At 40.4% G+C, this 15565-nt stretch overlaps 1 long non-coding RNA gene across 1 annotated transcript in view; it reads left to right on the plus strand.

Annotated features, from left to right (window-relative positions):
* LOC120638128 overlaps positions 1-15565 on the plus strand; it is a 215468-nt gene that overhangs the window by 36120 nt on the left and 163783 nt on the right. The window contains exon 2 of the long non-coding RNA XR_005659626.1: positions 3862-3930. This is a non-coding gene — a long non-coding RNA (uncharacterized LOC120638128). The remainder of the gene's footprint in view (positions 1-3861; positions 3931-15565) is intronic.

Raw genomic sequence — 15565 nt, forward strand, 5'->3', positions numbered from 1 at the left:
AATGATCTATTAGACCAGCTACACGGGTCGTTGCCTACCACCCTTTCTTCCAGCTATCACTCCCAAGGTCCAGTTAAGCTACTAGAATATAAGCCTCTAACTCTAACCCTCAAATAGCGTGGGTCTCAAATATAACGTCTATTTTTTTTTTACTTCTGTATATTAAAACCCCCTTTTCAGAATTTTCAAGGCTTGATCTCATCTCTGTCAACAAACAAAAGTACTTTTTCATTTTAAAGCTCATTTCTTAGGCCAAGATAAAGTTAAAATACAATTATAAATCCCACATTTACCTTTTATTTTTAATATCTGCTTTTTGTATTAAATCAAAGTGTGTAATGCTCCAATAATGTTAATGTCCTGTGACTTATCCTGTCTGTCTTGATGGCATTCAACATACCATTTGGTGTCTTAACAAAGAATATATTGCACTCATTTTTTATTTACCTGACATTTTTAATAAAGTTGGATGTCAGCTTGAAGAATTCATTAAATATGTTTTAAAATAATAGTACCCTGTCTCCTCACAAATTACAAATATCTCTGTGAGGTTATTCATACAAATCCAATGGGTCTAAAAGAAAACTCACATAAATATTCTTGGGGGAGGCGCTACTTTGTTATGTGATTGGCATAAAAAACCCTGAATCTGAGAGTGTGGAAGGATACATTGTTGATGCCTTAAATTTTAAAAAAGATAATATCCAACCCATTCAAAAAATGTTGAGGGTCCGTAAGAATGTTGTCATTCAGTGGTATTTATTGAGCAGTTTGGGCAAAACACCGGATGAATCACTAGACAGGATATCTGCCTAAACTCCCTCTGCTTTAAGTTCTATGGCACATAGCAGTCTCTGCTCCAGAGGCCAAAGCATTGGGGAAAATAAGCAACTATTCCTTTTCTGTAAAACTGTAATTGTGGCATTTAAGCGATTACTGTGGGCCAAGCTCAGTGCTAAGTGCTGGGATAGATACAAGATAATCAGGTCAGACACTGGGGATCAAAGTAGGAGGGAGGTAATGAACAAGTATCTTTATACTGTGTCTTCTTTCTGAAGATAGCTTTGTTTGCTAAAGGAAGCTACTTCACACAATTGAATGAGTTGATGTTACAGCTTTTCCATACAAGGAAAGGATGGATCAGTAGGGAGAACTGCCCCCTTCCCAAAGAGCAGGCCTTACTTTGGAGTTGCCCCCCTTCTCTCCTCCCCCCCCCCCCCCCCCCCCACATCACTGCTGATCAGTACAAAAGTCTTCATAGATTTTAAAGTCTCAGAGACTAAGGCAGAGGTGAGGGAAACAGGATTGCAGTTGTCAACTTTCCCCTTCCCCAGCCAAGAGATAGGAGATTTATTCAGTCTTTGTTTACTGGGTCAAACTAGCATCTTCAATGATTTGAACTGTTAATCTGCTCGATGGAGGCCCTCTAAATTAGAAAATGGAATGAGGACTATTTAATTGAAGCGGAGAGCTGTAGATCTTGTGATAGCTAGGAATGGAACATTAAAATGGCCAGAGATTGTCATGTTGAGGTGAAGGGGAGTAAGAGAGTTTAGAAGGAAATGGTGCTGATAAGGAAAAACAGAGGAAGAAATAACCATAGGATAAGCTAGTTCAGTTAAATGCTTGACCTGAACTCCAAACAGTGCTAGATCAAGAATCCATATCTTTTCAGTTTAAATGAAGTGGAGGACTGAGCAATAATTTCTTTAGTTGACTCTAGGTAGGCAGGGAAACTAGAAAATTCAACCCCCAAACTCCACCTAAGAGCTTGAATGATTTGATATGCCTCCTCGCCTGAAACCTACTCAAACTTATTCAATCTGTCACTAAATCTGTCGGCTCAACCTTCTCGACATCATTAAGATCCGCCCTTTCCTCTCCATTCAAACTACTACCACGTTAGACGGAGCGTTTATACTATCCTGTCTTGATTACTGTATGAGCCTCCTTGCTGACCTCCCTGCCTCTTGTCTCCCCCCATTCCAGTCCATGCTTCACTCTGCCGCCCAGATGGTTTTTCTACAGAAACATTCAGTCCATGTTTCCCCACTCCCCAAGAAGCTCCAGGAGTTGCCCATCCACCTCCGCATCAAACACCCCCACATCAAACTCCTTACCATTGGCTTTAAGGCACTCATTCACTTTGCCTCCTCCTACCTCACCTCGCCAGTCTGCTACTACAACCCAGCCTGCACACTTGGCTGCTCTCACGCCACCCTACTCACTGTACCTCCATCTCGTCTTGTCAATCTAGTCGCTGACCTTTCACCTACGACCTCTCTTTTCATTTCCTACAGACAGTTACTCTTCCCACCCCTTCAAAACCTTATTGAAGGCACACCTCCACCAGGAGGTCTTCCCTGACTTAGCCCTCATTTTCTCTTCTCCCACTCCTTCTATGTCACCCTTGCACTTATATTTTCTCCCTTTATTCACCATCCCCCCCCAACCCCACTCACTTAGGTGCACACCTGTCATTTATTTTTATTTACATTAATGTCTGTCTCTCCGTCTAGACTGTAAAGTCATTGTGAGCAGGGAATGAGTCTACCATCTCTGTTACGTTGTTAGATTGTACTCTCCCAACTGCTTAGTATGGTGCTCTGCACAGAGCAAGTACTCAAATATGATTGATTGATTAAAAATAAATTCCCCAACCATCTCTGACTTGGTGTGCAAATGATGATAAATCCTTGAATTTATGTAGGTCTTGTTTTTTCCAGGTCTGATTAGCATCAATTCTCTTATTTTATCCTCATAAGATCCCTTCAAAGTTAGAAGAGTTAGGTATTCCCACATAAAAAATGAGGAAACTGAAGCACAGAGAAGCTAAATAACTTGTCGAGGATCAGACTACAGCATTTGAAGTTGAGGCTAGAACCCCATATGTACTGACTGCTAGGCCCATGTTCTTTCCTCTGGAACACAGTACCTCAGAATGTTCAAGTGTTTGGAATGAGATTGTTGAGCAATGTCGTCTTTAGAATGAGGTTATGAAGAATTGCCATTAATCTTTGTAGAAGTTAAGGGCTAGCTCAGTTTAGATGTTTCAGGTGAAAAAGCCTGAAAACTAGGATAAAAAGTATCCCTGTTATTATTACTAATTGTTGGAGTTCTTGTGCTAGGTAATAAACTGAGAAAGAAGGAAGGGAAAGCTTCTGTTTTTAAGATAACCAAAAGTCTTCCCCCAGACCAATGAATTATTGTATTCAATATCTTTTCCAAAGGATGTTTTCTGTGCTTGCAAAGCCCACCAGCTATTAATGGGATGAGTTAACTGCGACTACTTATAATCTACATAAATAACTTTAAGGTGCTTTCTGGGGAAAAAATGAAGTTGGACAGTGTTTTCTTCTGCATTGCTACTTTAATTGAAAATGCCTCCAAAATCAATTAGAGCACCCTAGGAAGAAACTATATTTCAAAATGCAATTAACTGAGTTTCTGAAGCAACAGTGCGACCATTCACCAGGTTGTTTATTCCTTTTAGACTTATATCTTTATGTATTGCTTGCACTCAGATAATGGTTTTATTGCATTAATATTCTAATTATGATTTATGAAACTCAACCGGGCTCTAAAATGTTGACCTTCTTTAGCATCAGTGGAGCACAAAACATGACCTGAGAGTTAATAAGAATTGTTTTGCCTAAATATTTTAAATAATAGACAGATAAATCAAGTTAATAGCTCGACAACCCCTTCTCTGCCATATTGGAGCTAAGAATAATGAAAGAAATAGACATTTATATAATCAACATTGAAAACTATCTGAAAGAGCATGGGCAGGTCCAGCATTAATCTAACCCTACATTTTGAGCTAAGTTTCTTCTTTGGCCATCTCTTGTTTCCCTTCAGACTTTTCTTTTCCATGGAGCCTTTGGAAGATGCCCTGATAGACCTGTCTGAATGTTAGCAGATGCATTTGTAAGTGAATCTACCCTCCCTTCATTCCCAGCTTCCTACGTGGTTAGTATAATAGCTGTTCCCTCCCCACTCTGAATGGTAACCATAGGTGTAACTAAGTTAGGAAGCATCAATCTTTTAACTGAATTTTGTCTCCTTAAAGGTAATCTTGCCATGGGTATCTAAATATTATTCCCACTAAAGGAATGCCGAATAGAGAAGAAACACCTGTGTATTTAAGACCCTATCATTCCTTATATTTGTCCAATCACAGAAACACACACACAAGGATCTCCTCTGGTAGATTCACAGTTTTCAGCAATGGAGAAGATTGGATACTCCTCCAGCTTTGTCATCATTAAATTTTGGCATAAATGTTGATAACTGGCTGTTGCTGAAATTTCTCTGTCTCCAAAAGTCCTAGTGATTTTCGTTAACTGTTTGCTTACCTCTGCATGACGTAGAGCAGAATTCTGCCTAGAGAGCAGAATTTGGAGGCAACATTCAGTCCTATGTTCCAAGGGAAAATCTTCGAGTTTTGTATAGAGATATAAGTTGGTATGGAACCTCGGTTGACTTGCTGCTTATTGCCAGTCCATAGCACTGTGCTGACTCTGAAAAATGATTTCTAATTTGCAAGTCTTCATGTACTTGTCTCAGAAGCACTGTCATCAACATGCTTCAGGTTCTGGGTAAATTTTTGGTAACTTCCAGCCTGCTTAGTTGGAGGTTTCTCATGGATTGGAAAAGCACTCTGACAGCAGTGTCTAGGTACCTCATTTAGTCTTCGGGCATAGCATAAAATAAGTTGAACAGCATCACACCTGCACCCCCCACTCCCGCTTGAGGCCTTATCTATCTCTGGCAGCATCCTGCAACCATCCTGCAGAAAAGCAGCATGATATAGTGGATAGAGCAGGGCCTGGGAGTCTGAAGGTCCTGGGTTCTAATCCAGGCTCTGTCACCTGTCTGCTATATGACCTTGGGCAAGTCACTTAACTTCTCTGTGGTTCAGTTACCTCATCTGTAAAATGTGAGACTGAGAGCCCCACGTGGGACAGGGATTGTGCCCAACCCGATTTGCTTGTGTCCACTCCAGCGCTCAGTACAGTGCCTGGCACATAGTAAGCACTTACCAAATGCCATAATTATTATTATTAGCATCCTCAGGTGGGTGCAATCTCGGACAAAGGACATTTCCTACCTGCACACAATGTGGAATGCATAATTTGTGATGGATCAGTCTTTTCAACCACATGCACAAGGGTATAATTTCATGGGTTAAGAATTGTGTCCAATCTAATAACCTTAGAGCAAATAGTAAGTAAATGGCATAGTTTAAGTTTTTACTATCTCACCACTGGGAGGATCACCTTTGGGTTTGAAGGACAGCACTGCCTGGATATGAATAGAAAATTATCTTAGGGTTTCTCTTCATGCTTGGAGAAGAGTAGGGAAGTAAGACGTACAAGTGTTTAGATGGAGAATTCATGATATTATTCTTCTATTATCCTCTTGTTTGTCAAATGATGCCAAATATATAGAATAAAATACCTTCAACTTAGCAGTGTGTTCACATAAGAGTAACTCTTCAAGATATTTCCATTGCTGTGAATAGAAAAATAGTGGCATAAATGATCTTGGCATTTCCACTTGTGTTGGATTGATCTCATAAATTTTTATAAGGTAAAATAATTATTTTTCTATTGAAACACTCAGTATGTGATGGAGCAAAATAGGAAGAAATTACATCTTTAAGCTTGTATTAGAGAAAAGTACTCAAACGGCAAAAGTATTTTTGTGAGCCTTTATGAAGTAAAAGTAAAGAGATTACTGAAATGCTTGAACAGATACCATGAAAAGTGAAGTAAGTATACCTGACTTGGGGGCCGAGAAAATTTCTGGAAAATGTGCACTTTAGAAAGGCAGACATGTGGGTGTAGAAAAGAAAGAGTTAATGATCGTTACAAGTTGATAACTAAGTTTCTCCCAAGGGGTTTAATTGTACTCAAATACATAGCAATAGATTTAAGAAGTATAGGAGCAGTTGGTGAAAATGAATGCATTTCGCGGAGTAAGAATTAGACTGGAGTTGTTCTCCTGGTTGCTGGAGAGAGAAAATAAAGAACAGCCTTATGCAGTGTAGAAATGAAGTGGGTCTAATTCAGATTTAGAATTACAGGTTTTTAACCTGAGTTCTGAACAGCATGCCTTGCCTCAGCCTTTCCACCCACTTCTGCCTCTACAATCGTCAGTGCCACCTGTTGTAGGAGAATGGGGTATTTATTCATCAGGTTTTCCCTGTCTGGCACGGTACTGTGCTAGTAGGATTGACATTCAGTGTTTTGATATCCAGCTTCACTCCACTGCGTCTGCTGTCACCGAGTTCCATGGCTCCACCGACACCTCAAACTTTACATATCCAAAACAGAACTCCTTATCTTCCCACCAAAATCCTGCCTTCCCCATCTTTGTAGACAGCATCAACCACCCCCACCCGCTCTGAATCAGCAGCCTGTCACCTTGGCATTACCCATGGTTCATCTCTCACATTTTAACTCATATATTCAGTCTGTCACCAAATCCCATCGGCTCAATCTTCACAACATTGCTAAAATCTGCCCTTTTCTTTCCGTCCAAACTGCTACTTCATTGATCCCAGCACTTATCCCGTCCACCTTGACTATCCATCAGCCTCCTTGATGATCTCCCTACCCTCTCTCTTTCCCCTGTCCGGTCCATACTTTACTCTGCTGCCCAGATCATTTTTCTACAAAAAATTCAATCTGCCTTTTCGCACTCCTCAACAACCTCCAGAGGTTGCCTATCCACCTCTGCATCAAACGGTGCTTCCCCCAACAATGGAGTGGAGAAGAATCCCCTTCCTTGCTATGTCTACATGTAAATTTTTAAACTACTAATTACTTTTCATTTACTCCTTGATATAAATTTACCAATCCATGAGTCTCTGAGCCCAATTGGAAAAGTTTCCTCCCTGAGTTTCATGCCACAGATTAAACTTTACTGAGTTGTTGAGATAATGTTACAGGGAAAACTTCTATTCATTTGGCTTGGGTGCATTTAAATTTATAACCCAAACAACTTGTAAATGTAATAGATCTTGTTCCCATTTCTCATTGGCTGCACTTTCCTTTAAAAGTGTTCATGCTTAAAGGATAAATGATCTAGGGATTTAACACAGACATAGAGCCACTTTGATGGTATAACTTCTGCAGGTCATTTCATGACCAGATTTTACAGCAGGCTGGGATTGTTAATTCCTGGCATTTTGACTCGATGTGTACATTGGTTTGTTCTGGCTGTTCTCTGGCCCTCCTGCAGTGGATTCATTGGCTAAAGAGCTGCACTTTCATGTGAAAAGTTATCATTTTCCCTTTAATAACTATTTTTTTTTAAAGATGTATGCAGGTCATCATCTAGTGAGGTTGTATTTTATATTGTTCCCCTGTGCTATTTGAGGTAAATGCTGAATGGGATTTGCCGTTCCAGATTTGATCATTCTTCATAGCGATCAGAAGAGTTTAGTTCTAATGGAAAGTTAGTGACGTGGTTACTGTATTTCACTTTGCATAGTTAGTCTCTACAATTCCTAAAGGAACTGCTTGGTTAATAAATTCATCTAAATCACTCCTGATCAGCTTAAATAAAAGGAACCCACCATTTATCTATAGGGAGCTTGGGACTCAGTCATGTTCACCAGTCACTGTTTGCCCTGGGTTTTGAATAATAATAATAATGGTATTAAGCTGGGGTGGATACGAGCAAATCGGTTAGACACACTGCCTATAGGACTCACAGTCTCTATATCCATTTTACAGGTGAGGTAACTGAGGCACAGAAAAGTGAAATGACTTGCCCAAGGTCACACAGCAGACAAGTGGCAGAGTCAGGATTAGAACCCATGACCTTCTGACTCCAGGGCCCTGCTCTATCCACTATGTGTCATGCTGCTTCGGAAGCAGTGTAGAAGTGGGATGGATAGAATACCACAGCAAGTCACTCAGTCCTGCCCTCTGGTCAGATGCACAGCAATTCCTGCCTGCCTTGAGATGCAGATAGGAACCTGCCAGAAAGCTGCAAGACACCCCTTCTCACTCCCTTCAGTTGGCTTGTTAGAAGACCTGTGAAATAGAGATTAAGACTGTAAACCCCATGTGGGACATGAATTGTGTCCAACCTGATTAGCTTATAGCTACCCCAGCGCTTAGTGAGTATCATTTAAAAAGGAGAGAGAGAGAGAGAAAGATACAGATGGAGAAAGAGTGATCGAGAAAGATTGAGAGAGATCTTCCAAATGTGCTAATTCATCCTTGGGCCAAAATAATGGATGAGAACAGGGTACCGTTTGGAAGGTTAATTTTGTTGAGTGTGGACTGAGGTATAGCAGCAGAATAGGGCTGGTATGAAGATGATACTCTCAAAGGTTATAAACCCAATGTTTAGGAATTTATTTTTAGCATGGAGAGGAAGGGACAGAGGTTGAAAGTTTTTGAAGAAGGATATAATGCATTCTGACTGACATTTTAGGAGCCTGATTCGGGCAGCTCTACATATGGTAAAGTGGAAGAAGGGAGTGACTGAAGCTAAGGAGACCAGTAAAACCAGGAGGTGAGGGAGGGGCAGATTAGGGAAATATTGTGAAGAAACTGGTAAGATTTAGAGATAGTCTGAATGTTGAAGAGGGAAGTCAGAGAAGAGTGGGAAGATGACCTGTAGCTTCTGGTATGAGAGGGAGACATGATGTCAATGGTGATAAGAAAATTAAGACAGTTAAGATGAGAAGCAACTTGATTTAGTGAAATGAGCATGTACTTGGGAGTCAGAGGTTGTGGGTTCTAATTCCAGCTCTGCTACTTGTCAGCTATGTGACTTTGGGCAAGTCATTTAACTTCTCTTTGCCTCAGTTACCTCATCTGTAAAATGGAAATTAAGACTGTGAGCCCCATGTGGAGCAACCTGATAACCTTGTATCTATCCCAATGCTTAGAACAGCGCTTGGCACAAGTAAACACTTAACAAATACCATTATTACTATTATGAGGAGAAGGTTTAGTAAGCAAGTTATTGGCCTATTTCTTTTAAAGTGCTGGTTGACCATCTTTATGGAGATGGCTTGGAAGAGGAGATGTGGGATTCAAAAGTTAAAGAGGGGTTGGAACTGATGGGGGAGATTTGAAATCAGGTGAGGGAGGAGTTACCCGAGTTGAGGTTAAGAAGACTAGAGAACTCAAATCAGAGCCCTGTGGGGTCTCCCTTCACTTCCAGAACTGTGCTTCTAATAAACCCGATGACACATCCTGGCTAGTCTGCAGCTTTCCCTTAATGCAGTTTTTCACCTTAGTCTTATCAGATAACGAAGCACAATTCAAGCAAAAACATTATAAATCTCTGTTGTAACTCTCAACGGAGTGTTTCAAAGCAAGAATTATGCGATCTTGCAGACTTAAAGCTTCTTTTTCAACTAAATCCTTCTCCAGTTTTATTTATAGCTTCCAAACCGCATATATCTTCTATTTATCAGACCATAGGTTACAATTAAAGTGATCAAGAATGATCTGTATCTTCTGGTGTTATGGTCAACATGCATTTCAACCCTGCACTCCTTCTTCTTGGTTGCTTCCCCTCTCCCCAACTACTGCTGTCATTTCTTCCCAAAGCTACTGCTGAAAGCCAGGAAAGGGAACAGGTCTGGTCTGGAAGAACCAGGCAGAAGCATCAAGTCACCTCCATGCAAAGGCCCGAAGAGTAGGAAGAGCCAGATCAAACCAGATCTCTTTACTTTTTCCTTGTCTTTAAACTCTTTTACACTCATTCAATTTACACACTATCCTTCTGGCCCTCTTCTTTTATGCAGCCACCATCCTCATCCAATCCCTTTTTTCTTTCTCACTTCCTCCTCCTTCCCTCAAATCCCCAGTGAAGGAGAAACAGAAAAAAAATACGTAACTCTTTCTAGCAGAACTGTTGGTTTCATTCTGCAGTTCCCCAGCAGCGAGAAAAAATGCTTGATTTTCGCTTCTTTTTCTTTCTCCCTTAACCCTTCTATCCTTCTAGGCCTGTTCTGCCATATAACCACATGAGCCACTTGGAATGCCTTTGAATGCCTCTTGAGCAATTTCACCCATCTTTTATGAATTACACTCAAGGTCACATGGCAAAACAGAAACATGAATTATTGTGATTCTACAATGGAGTCAGTGAACTAATCTTGAAGTAGTGTTCATTACACCATTTTTTTACCTGGATGATTTTAAAATGACTACTGAAATAATTTCATCTGCTCCAAAGCTTTCTTATTCAAAAGGAGTCTGATCCTGTAGCTACCTGTGTACTGTTCACATTATATTGAGGGCAAGAGGAATTGATATTGTTAGAAGTGCCTGCCTCTATTTCTTTTTACCAATAATCTCTTAGACCAAACCAAAATCCCCCTGTGGACATTACCTATGCATTGAGAATCCTTTATCAGTTACCTATAACAAAGGCTCTGTTTAAACTGTTCTTTGGGGAGGATTCTTATACCTAGCTGGCAGGTTATGAGGGATTTTTAAGACAGAAATTGGAGCCTAAAGTTGGCTAACTTGACTGTCCAATAGAGCTTTCAGACAGTTAAAATGAAGGGAGGTGACCGGTCCATTGCTATTGTGAGCTAGTAATGTTTGGGTTCCTTGTTTTGAAGTAATGCTAAGCCGAAGGCAGAGAGGCCGTGCGCGGAATGTTTGCGGTTTGTTTTCCCAACAAAATAGAGACTGACTTTTATTAGCATACTAACCGGGACTGATATTATACCAGAAGCCAACTTCTGACAGAATAAATTTACTCCTACCTTTCTGTTGCCATAAAGGTGAAGGCGATGACTTATCTCAATATACCTGTCTTTTCGTTGTTTATGAGCCAAGGGCTTGGGATTTATTTCATACGCAAGACTTCACAGGCAAGTTTCCTGACCTGAACTAAGATGCCTGGCTTATATTTACTAGTGAAAAAAAAATCCCCTTTGCATTGGTTATTGATTACTCACAGCTAGAAGTGAACGTCAGCCGGTCTTAGTAGCAAAAATTAAAAACTCACCAAGGTATGGTTTCTGTGAATGTAGAACTAAAGATAATAGATCATGAATAAATACCCATTAGCTACTGTCTTAGGAGAGCAGCATGTAAAACTGCATAAATGATTTAAGGAGAAGGCTAGATGAGAAATAAACTCTCATTCAATTCATGTTTTATGGAAATCACTGGAAAGACCAAGTACGGTGTGTTTTGACTGTTTTTTCAAACATTACAGAGACTGACTTTAGAATACAAATTAGGAGTAGGAGACAACTAGCACAACAAAAGACTGGCCTCATAGCAATGAAACCTCAACTGCAGTAACTTTTCTTTACTGTGCGTGAATCTGACAAGGTCATTATTTGGGTCCTGATTTACAGGGGGGTGGACAGGAATCAATGAGCCTGTTTGCTCAAGCTTTGACTTGGTAATGTGACATTGCCCACCCTCTGCAGCAGGGCAAGTCCTAGCTCGGGTCACCACTGTCCCTGCTGCCTCGAGACACCAGGTCAGGAGGAAGGGCTGCTCTGAGCCGAGGGAGCTTGGCCGTCGGTTAGGAAACCCGGGCCAGACGGGAGCAGCCACTCGGTTCCAACAAACTTCTGTGCTAATATTCACTTCCTCGGTGGAATATCTGTGGTTTAGTGGAAAGAGCAGGGGCCTGGAGACTTAGGTTCTAATCCTAGCTCTGCCATTGGCCTGCTGCGAGACATTAGACAAGTCACTTATCAGGATCTCAGTGGTAAAGCACAAGTAAACGATACCAAGCCCTTCCACATTATAGGGCTATTGTGAGAACAAAAAGAAATCAGGAATGGAAAAGTGCTTTAGAAAATAAAAGTATTCTTTAAATTAATCATCATCATCAATGGTATTTTTTGAGTGCCTACTGTGTGCAGAGTTCTGTTCTAAGCTGCTTGGGAGAGAACAATGCGACAGATTTGGTAGAGAGATACCCTGAACACAAGAAACTTACAGTCCAGAGGGGGAGACAGACATTAAGATAAATACATCATTTATAATATATGGAATTAAAGGCATTATTTTAAGGTCAGCTTTCTCTAGAATGACTCACTGTTTAATGGTAGCCGCAGATTGTAGATGCTAACAGACGAGTTAGGCGAGTGGGCATTTTATGGCTCTGGACCTGGAGGGGCATAAAAAGCAGAAATTAATCTTTAAACCATCTTCTCTCAATACAGAATCTGGCAGTGTCAGACCCTGGACTCGGTGTTTCCCCCAGGTTTCAGGGAGGGTACAGCAACCTTAAATATTCCCAAGTAGTCTCCTCTATGTTTGGAATATAGTAAATGCTTCACAGATACCACAGTGCCTTGTTTTTGGGCCCCATGTCTAACAGGAGTTTAGGATTTATCTGTGCCTAGTACAGACTGGAAACTTGATGTTTAGATTATCAACTCATTGTGAGCGTGAACATGTCTACCTACTCATTTGTATGCTCCTAAGTGTTTAGTACAGTTCTCTGCACATAGTAAGTGTTTAATAAATATCGTTGATTAGTTGAAGGGACTGTGAGCCATTCAACAGACTTTTCAGTCACACACTCCAGAGCTGAGAATTCACTGCCAAGGACATCATCTCTGAATTGGTAGGACACGTATATAAGCGATAGGAACTCCTCTTAAAATAATAATGTTGGTATTAAGTGCTTACTATGTGCAGAGCACTGTTCTAAGCGCTGGGGTGGATTTACAGGGTAATCAGGTTGTCCCACGTGAGGCTCACAGTCTTAATCCCCATTTTACAGATGAGGTAACTGAGGCCCAGAGAAGCGAAGTGACTTGCCTCCAGTCACACAGCTGGCAAGTGGCAGAGCTGGGATTCGAACCTTATGACCTCTGACTCCCAAGTCCGTGCTCTTTCCACTGAGCCATGAAATGAGCTTCCCACACTCCTCCCTCCCACAAAGAAATGAGTCTGCACGCACACATCTCTCCCCAACTCTCCCCACACACACACCTCAAGGCAGGGACTATTGTAGATCAATCTACTCTTAGTGAGATCTGCATGAGCCAAAAAAAATCTAAGTTGTTACAATAAATTGTGGCTTTTAGTCATATTCATCAGTCACAATCTAAAGTCAATATTTTGCATCATTTTTATTCCCATTGCAGCAACTCTTTATTATGTTCTAATGAAACTGGAATTTTTACAAATCATCTTGAGAAAGGGATTATTCTGCGGTGTGATAACCCTGCCAACACTTCTTTGACTTTGTGGTATGAAGGAAGAGAAGGCTGGCTACATGACCTTTGTAGCATCAGTGATTTTTAAAACTTAATTGGAAAATCCTCGAAATGGCTTTGGAGAAGAGGTCTTATGGAGCATTTTATGGCTGGATGTAGTGTTAGATGTAGGAAATTGATGTACCTCTGTGCAGAAAGGTCACAGGAGAAAGATCCCAGGCAGAGCGCTATTATCACAGGTGTTACTGCCTTACAGCTGTATTGAGCCTTATTAAGTGCTCTCAAGCAGCATGCCATTATATTAACATTACGCTTCTAATTGGACTAGCTCAGTAATCAGTAAATATTTTGGGAAGCATTTCTTGACAAACTGAATGATTTTATATGCTTTGGAGAAAATCCAAACACTTCCCAAATAATTATGCAATTAAGAAAGGCAAACCCAACATGAATTCCTGTAACCTGTCTCTATGTAGTGTTGGGGGCATTAGGGTGGGTTGGTCTAATGACCCCCAAGTTCTAGGTGTAAGAATAGGCCTTACGGGGGGGCTAAGAAGGAAGACGACGCCTGCAGCTGTTCAATTGCCCTTTAGTTGGAAAAACTTTTTTTTAAATTTGTTTAGAAAGGAAAAAGCGGAACGCAGACACCGGTTTATTCTTGAAAACATTTAGCGCTAGTTACTTAATCACTAACTTCTCTAGAAACAAATTTATAAGGGACTCTGAAATAAAACCAAGGTGGTCTAAAACAAAATCCTTTAGGTGGAATGTACCTAATTTAGTTAGGTTTATCTCTTTACCCTCTCATCTCTTCCACAAAACCTCAGAGAATCAAATAGATGAAAAATGGAAAAATGAGCACAGATATGTCAGCAAACACTCAAGTGTTTTCATGTTATCCTTTTCTCAATGTATATGTTTGGACTAGCCATTGTTTAATGTAGATCCATTCAGTTCTGCCATAGTGTGTGTTTTCGCTACACAGTTTGGCTAGGACTTTGTTTTGGAATTGAGGAATGTTCAGTTGATGTCATGAGTGTGCTTAGAAACAGACCAGTTTTGCGTCAGAAAGAATGGTTAATGTATACTTATGTGTTCACGCGTGGGACACTGGAACAGGTGAGTGATACAGGGTGAGTTTTCCATAAAGCAGGGTTTTGAAGTGGGTTTATCTAGTTTCTGAAATGCATCGATGTGTAAGAGATCTTTGAGCGTCTGGGTATGGCAGGTTTATGCATTTCTATACTATTGATAATATAAAAATACATTCCAGAGAATATCAGGGGGCTAAGAGGGACAAATCGAGTGCTGTTCTTCCAGGCTGGTATAGCTAGCAGGAACAGTCACTATACTTTGCTGGTGGACACGTTGGTTGAAACATTGAGAAGCAGCATGGCCTAGTGGATAGAGCACTGGCCTGGGAGTTATAATATGGATCTGGATTTCACTGCCGGCTCTGCCACTTGTCTGCTCTGTGACCTTGGGCAAGTCACTTAACTTCTCTGTACCTCCGTTTCCTCAGCTGTAAAATGGGGATTAAGACTGTGAGCCCCATGTCCCGCTTTTCCAACCTGATTATCTAGGTAATCAGTACTTTGTACAGTGCTTGGCACATAGTAAATGCTCAGCGAATGTCATTAAAAGAATGACAGGGAATTCAAAAGCAAAAACTCTTTAGTTGCATTAAGTTCTGAGTTCTTTACAGTCCCATAACATGTAATGGTTGCTCCCTTATGTGTAAAATCTGGGGAATACTTACAATCTTCTCTGGATCAAGAGTAGTAACTAAAAAAAAAAACAACCAGGCACTTTCCAAGTATAAAGGGCTTTATCAGTGCCGTCTTGTTGACAATAGTAATATGAAGTTTGAATGTAGGCATTATGGTCAGAATTTCATGTCTCCATTGCATCTAGTAAAAAAAAGGGTAATACGAAAAGGAAGAGGATCCGAAAGATCTTTATCTGTTGAAATGTTCTTTCAATTTATTGCATCTAAAATAGATGATCCAGATTTTTAAACATCAGGAAATATACATTTTTAGTGAGTCATAGGTATTTTAAATGAGCAGTCAAATGCTCCATTTAGGCCCCTAACATTTTATTGAGGCCTATGATTTAAAAAATGTACAAATACTACAAATTGGCCAGTCTCACTATGGAGAATAATATAATAGATGCATTGATATTTTTGGAAGATTGAAACATTTTTCAGAATCATAACACTTTTGCTGCACTATTCAGTGGTAAGCATAAACCTGCCATGGGACACAAGATACTAAGTCTCCATCTCTTCACACTATAAAATATAACAGACTTTAATGCTTCACAGTCCCCTAAAGTATGACATTTAGTTTGGGTGTTTATTTAGGCCTTTCTATG

This window comes from Ornithorhynchus anatinus, chromosome X3, assembly GCF_004115215.2.
Source record: "Ornithorhynchus anatinus isolate Pmale09 chromosome X3, mOrnAna1.pri.v4, whole genome shotgun sequence".
NCBI lineage: Eukaryota > Metazoa > Chordata > Mammalia > Monotremata > Ornithorhynchidae > Ornithorhynchus > Ornithorhynchus anatinus.